This window comes from Anoplophora glabripennis, unplaced genomic scaffold (assembly GCF_000390285.2).
Source record: "Anoplophora glabripennis isolate ALB-LARVAE unplaced genomic scaffold, Agla_2.0 scaffold40, whole genome shotgun sequence".
In the NCBI taxonomy this organism is placed as follows: Eukaryota; Metazoa; Arthropoda; class Insecta; order Coleoptera; family Cerambycidae; genus Anoplophora; species Anoplophora glabripennis.
The window spans coordinates 964,074-970,989 of NW_019416268.1; positions in this window are offsets into that span (position 1 = coordinate 964,074).

Here is a 6,916-nt window from a genome sequence, read left to right on the forward strand (position 1 = left end):
TTTCTATACTTAATGGTGTGTCTTCTTAATTTATTTGAGCTACCCGGTACCTGGATTCTCCTTCAATTTATTTACATCGCTCTGTAGATCATCTCTTTTCCCGTAATTTGCCACGGTTGCCACTTTTACTTGCCTGGTGTGTTCTACACCGAACTTTTTGGTCTCAAGTTAAGCTTTGTTTTGTTTCTCGTTTGTTTTTTTCTTGGATCATTTCCTCATAATTTCACTTCACTTTTAATTTAATTTATTCAAGTTTTTGCCTTTACGTGGTTTAATACTTGTACCAACTGAACTATGGCGAATTCTGCACTAAATAGTTTTTTGTTTAATAATATATTTTTATCGTATACTATTAGTTTTTGTTGGTTTTATATATTATAAGCATTTGTCTTATATCTTCCATTATTTTTTTAATTAAGCCGTCTAAATAAGGCAATGTAACAATATATTCATTTAATGGAATAAAAAAAGTACCTACGATATACTTTCCGTTTCTGATTGTTCTTTATCTTCTCTTACTTATGCTAATGTGTCATATGGCTTTTCGAATAAAGATCGCATATTATTACATTATTATTGTGCACCTCTCCAATTTGATTCCCAGCAAAATATAGTATTATTGAATATATATTTATCATTTAACTGCCTTACTAGAAATAAATAGCTAAATATAATCATCTTTCAAATTTAGATACAATAGAACGTTTATTTATTTTCCAGGAATTACAAGATATCAAATTAATAATTCCTTGAATTGTGTCGTAGAGTCATATTACTATAATAATTTTATACCTTTTGTATTTCATTAATTCACCTCAATTTTTATTAATTTTATGTATCTAACTTCCATTTTATTAGTATTGTACATTATTGAAAAAGTTATATTTTCACCTAAAAACTTTCCTATCTACAATTCAATGCTTATTTATATCCTTCACATTAAAATAGCTGGCTTCTTCGAAATCTAACATTTTCTGGTGTTAATCCTCGTGTGGATAAAAGTAATCGAATTTTGTATTTATTATTTAGTGGCTCATTATTACAGTAACATCGAACTGGCGGATACACTATTGATTTACGGTGAATGTAGACAAAATAGCGGGATCGCAATGGCAAGATGGCACAGTTACAGTCTCAGGTGACAATATCGAATACCTACTGTGATAATGTCAAGTGATAATACGACGTGTCATTCCCTCTCAACCCTTGCACCTTTGTATTCAATCAAAGTCTGTGTTTTTTAGTTTAATTAATTTTTAATCCCTTAGGCGAATATTGCATTTTGGTCTCTAAAAAGCTAATTCGATTTTAGTATATAACTCACAATCAGCACAGTTTCCTTAAACACGTTTTCATAATTTTTTTATTGTAGAATGTAGAATTATAAGGGCGAATTATACTTTTCTGCAATATGTGTAACAGATATCATATTTTCCAATATGTGGGAAATAAAACTGAGCTAACCCTTTTTACCACGAGACATGATTAAACCAAACGTAAATCGAACGATATGGAGTAAAAATGTACAATGGACCAAATTAGGTTTTACTGCCCTTTTATGAGTTGGCAGGCTGTGGAAAGGAAAACTAGTTTTCTCTCGAAAATCGTCCCATTCCGTGTCGAAAGAATAGGCATTATTCGGATGGCTCTTCTAATGATCAGGCATTTCTCACCCCAGTTCCCTCCATCCTGTCGTGATGGACCGGGTTTTCCTTTTTTCTCAAAGTAGGGCGAAAGATACAACAACAAAATCTGTACCGAGGTCGAATTTCAACACTATTTCTACACACATGACACACATATTCTTGTGTGGAAAAATAGATGGTGTCTTTTCTACATATGAAATGTAATAGTTTAGTGACTGACATCTGTCTACAAAAATAATTACTTTGCTGTCAATCAACAAAAAATGCATAATGAATTTTATAATTCTGACAGGACTTAAAAATTATTTAAGGTTAGAATTCGGCTATAAAATGAGATAATTATGTTGGCTTTTCGTTATGTATCAATCCAGTGTATTGTAGATTTACGCTTAAATGTTTAGATATTATTGGCAGTTGTTGGCATTGCCAACTTAGTAACATAATTAGACGTGACAAAAATGCCATGTATGTAAATGTTATTGAAGCTCCTAATTCTGCAGTGCTAAGTGTTTTATAATTATAACATTTTATATACAATGTCGTTCACGGCCATTCTACTATCTGACGTAATTTGTGGAAAGTACGGCCCTGCGTCGGCCTCATTTTCTGATTTCTCGGCAGGTTCAGTCAGTTGTGAAAAAGTGTTTTCTATTTTATGTGCTTTTAAGTTCACGTTGCTTGACAGCTGTTCGGATTCTAATAACACAGAGACTTAACGAAAAAAAGCCAACTGTCAGTGCACATCAAATATGTTTATGTCTGGTTCAAGGATCCAATTTAGATATTTTTCGGGGGATTTTTCTGAAAATTAAATGTATCTGTTGTAGGTATCTAATTATATTCGATATTGGAGTTACTGAATAATAGCTAAAACATTTTTTATAGGAATAAATGATGTTTTTGCATTTAATTACAATTTATGTGCCTATAATATATCTGAAAAAAAACGACCATGTTGCTCTTTTTTTCACATATAAAAATAGACACATTTATAATACTTTTTCTAGCATAATGTAATTAATTGATAACGAAAAAAGGCATCACATTTGATTTCAACAGTTAAACTCACAATTACAATGATCAAGTAGAATATAAAGGGATTGATTTTAGGTCTGTATTTGATACAGAAGAACACTACATTCTATTTAATAAAACGGAAAGGGTTAGAATCAGAGATATTGCCTTCAAATTATTTAAAACAAAATTTTTTGACAGACAACTGCGTTATGCCACAGGGTGATCCACTGAGGCCAGTTTTATTAAATATTATAAATGATCTTTCAAAAATTGCCTATGACAATGTTCTACCAGTATTACATGCTAATGACTTATTCTGTGAACTAAAGGACTAAAATCATTCAAAAGTAAATTGTTGAACATACCTATGGAAATACTATGTATTTGAAACACAAAGTTGTTCTACATTGAGGTAGTAATATTTATATCATCCCTGAGTTTTATACTTTAGATGTGGATATCTTTATGTTTTATGAATTCTTGAACGTTATTTTTTACCTAAAGGCGTTCACATTCTCGGAAAAAATAAATTACAATTATTATTACATCTTGAGGAGAGTGAAAGCCGAGTTTGCTGTACTCATATAAATGTAAATGTGAATATAAATACAATATGATAATAATATACAAAAAATAAACGAGTAAAAAGAAGAGACCACATATGAGCCAAGTTCAGGTAAATCTAAATTTGATAGAGTCAGTTGATCGAGAAGGCTTTCTGTAATAAATTCCACATATCAAACCCATGATTCGACAGGAAAGACTACCTTGTACGGGTGTGAAAACGTCCTTTTTAATTTCAAATCAAGACCATGTTAACTCTCCTTGCTGTTATTTTAAGACCACAATACATGCTTATATCGTCGAGGGACATCAAGCTCGTAAGATGTTTTTCATAAGAAAGGTGTCAAAAACTAACGGGGAGTTTCGTAGTGTGTCTTTGGACACCTTCTAATTGCACATATCTTGCTCCGAAACAGTTAATCGTGTAGTTCTAGCAAAGTTAAGACGTAGGAAATTATAAAATTTGAGAAAAGTAGAGGCATTAAGATCTTAGAACGATCTACGAATCATATAATATGGCTTAATTTAATATGGATCGCACGACATTTAAAGTAGATAAAGGTAATAACCAATATGAACGCCAACGATGGCATGAGATCAAGATAGTTTTGTAAACTGAAAGCTTCAAGTCGTCTGGATAGGGAAACGATCCGAATGCACACTTTCTTGAAAGGCCCCCATGTATAAATTAGAAACAGAATAGGACCTAGCACTGAACCCTGGGGTAAACCATTTAAGATAATGCGTTTCTCAAAGCGACAATCACTAACCCGCTTGTAAATTGCCTGTTACTAAGAAAGGGTTCAATTCATGATTATAGCTTTCCACGTAAGTACTGGAGTGGGAACTGGATGTTGTCTGCTGCCTGCATTTCCTTCTCATTTTATTAAGTGGGTTGGTGGTGTTGTGACTTGCTCTGTCAGGGCTTTAGTGAAATTTGTCAATTTGTACTTATTAATACTTTAACAAAGCACGTAAAGCGTTCGTGTAAATCTGCTTTGGGCTTTCTATTCGATGGATGTTTTATTGTTTATATAGATTGCCCTATTGTTAATTTGTCAATCAGTCTGATAACTTGAGAAGATCTTTCTGTGAGAACAATATTTTGTTCCCACTGATATAAATAAAATCCTATTATTTTAGTATAATATGTAGATTTATTTCAAATTAAAGTAGGCATTTTACCAAAATATAATCCTTTTTCTGCCTTACAACATCCAATACTAACTATTTGGATTGCTAATGGTGTGTTTATCTTCAAAACCTACTTAGATTCAATTACCCTATATAGATACAAAATCGATGTGGCACAAAACAGAAATTACTGTTTAATTATATAATTTCCTTAAACTGCAACGCAAACTGCGGTGAGCTAGATTGCCGATATACTCCAACACGCTTAATGGAGGATGAGAATTTGGCACGTTTCGCACTCATATTTGCCAACTGAGTGAACATTCTCTTGATATTTAATGCCCTAGTAAACGTTTAATAATGCTTTTTGTACCAGTGATCTTCTAGTTTCGATTTTACGATATACGTACAGGATGTACCAACATTGATGTGTCGATGATGTTATACTTTAGTCCGATTTTCGAAATTGCAACGATTTTAAAATTTTGAAGACTACCATTGTAATGACCAGTGCTTATTAATAAACAATTAACAATATAAAAATACGATGAATGTTGGACGGCGCCAAGGAAATGGGTTGCTGCGTAATCGTGCTTTTTTTGGTCTTTTTCCATCGCGGTTCCCTCTGTACTTATCCAAAATAATACATATGAAAGCGTCAGAATGATAATGTTTTTAGTGAAAAATTAAGAACAGAACATCACAATTATATTGGTAGTTCTATCATCTGTTATTATGGACTCAATTTTTTAGTCAATCCTTTTGAGAACGAACCAAAACTGGGAAATAACGATATTTAAAAAAAGTGTAGTTATTTCCTTGAATCTCTCTTTTGGGTTTCGAACTGAAAATAAGACGTTCTTCCTCCCTATTTTACCTTGAAAGAGCAATATTTTCCATGCTTAACAATACGGGGCTTGTAGGCCACAAGAAAAACAAGAATTGGGTTTCCTGCTAATGAGTAGGTTAAAGGTACAAGTGCTGTCTGTAATAACTTCTCTAATGTTTCCTTAACTCAACTAACCTCACACCTTCTCTCACCACCCCTAGCGGCACGCGTTTGAATAGTTGTGTATTTTACACGACCCAAAGTTCCTCTGCGTACAGTCGCTTTACGTGCAAGAAGTGACAGCTGCGAAGCGGCTGCCTCTAGTGGCGCCGGCAAACATCACATCGACATACTCATCTCCCAATTAACCTGGATCTAAATTAGTTACATTTATAGGCGTACTTAGGCAATTAAATGATTTTGCCATGATAATCTGAATGCAAACGCCCCAGCCGCAGTGGTAAGTGAAATAAACGCTTCGTTGGATGACGGTAATTAGGCTGTAATGGTAATTGAATATAGAATGAGTCGTATTCATGAATCTTATAGTAGTAGTAGGGTGGGTGATGGTATGGGAGTTTAACCTTGGGATATAGTTTGAGGCGTAATATTTTTTTTAGTAAGAGTAGACTGTAGATCTTTTTTGTATGATTTCCCAAAGCTTTGTGTATCTTTTTACAACTGCGTTTTAAGTTAAAGTTTCATATCTTTCATAAATTCCATAACTGGCTTTGAACGTAAAAAAATTATTAGTAGGATTAAATCAAATTTTGAAACTGATAATAATTGAAAAAGAAAAGTATATCAAATAGCTGGTTTTTAGACGGATTTTCCAAGCTATAAGTATATATTAAATGAGATGGCTAATCCGTCCCGTATTGCTATGCGGAGTCACAAGAGGAAGGTTGTTTGTAAGCCTAGTCACAGAATTATGTATATAAATGTAAGTCCAGTCAATTAGGTAATTATTAACATGGCATAGTTATGCCAAAGCGTCCCGACATTCAGGATTCCCGCCAATAAGATAAGAACAGAAACTTCTGGACCCAAGAAATGGGCGTGTCGAATTCGGGAAAGATCTGCGAGAAAAAGTCAGTTCTTCCTTAGGTTCCACATTGAGCAGTCGACTTAATTTTAGAGTCTCGGGCTAATTAATTAAATTTAATAATGGATAAAGTTTTTTCCAAATTTTGCTATGAATCTCGCATCTCGGTACGCTGTCGCGTGCCAATAAATTAGTTAATAATGTTGTTCGAGCCGTTGTGTTGTTATTTTGTTTGTTTGTTTTGTTTATTGTTATTAAAACCCTTCCTGGAAGTTTTGGTGTTTCTTTTTGTTTCTTCCAACTTCAGTGTCACCCTGTACAGCCAGTCACTGGATTACATTCTACATAAGCAATAGAGGGTAAGTGCTTGAAATTCATTCTCTGAACATACAACATTTCTAAGTTCCCACGTATTAATTAAAGTATAATGATAATTATAAACTTCCTTTCGAGAATTAAATAGTAAATTCTTTTGAAATCCAGACTCGTTATGGTACTGGTCATAACGGTAGATAGATAATTAAAGAAATAATCCCTGAGGTTACAAGTGACGCAAGTTGGCAAATTGCAAATAAGTTGCAAAATTACGTGTTTTTTCACTTTTTTACAGCCCATGAAAATCTAGACGACCTATCGGAAAATTAGTCATTTTATGTTGTAAGCAATTAAATTACCTACAGT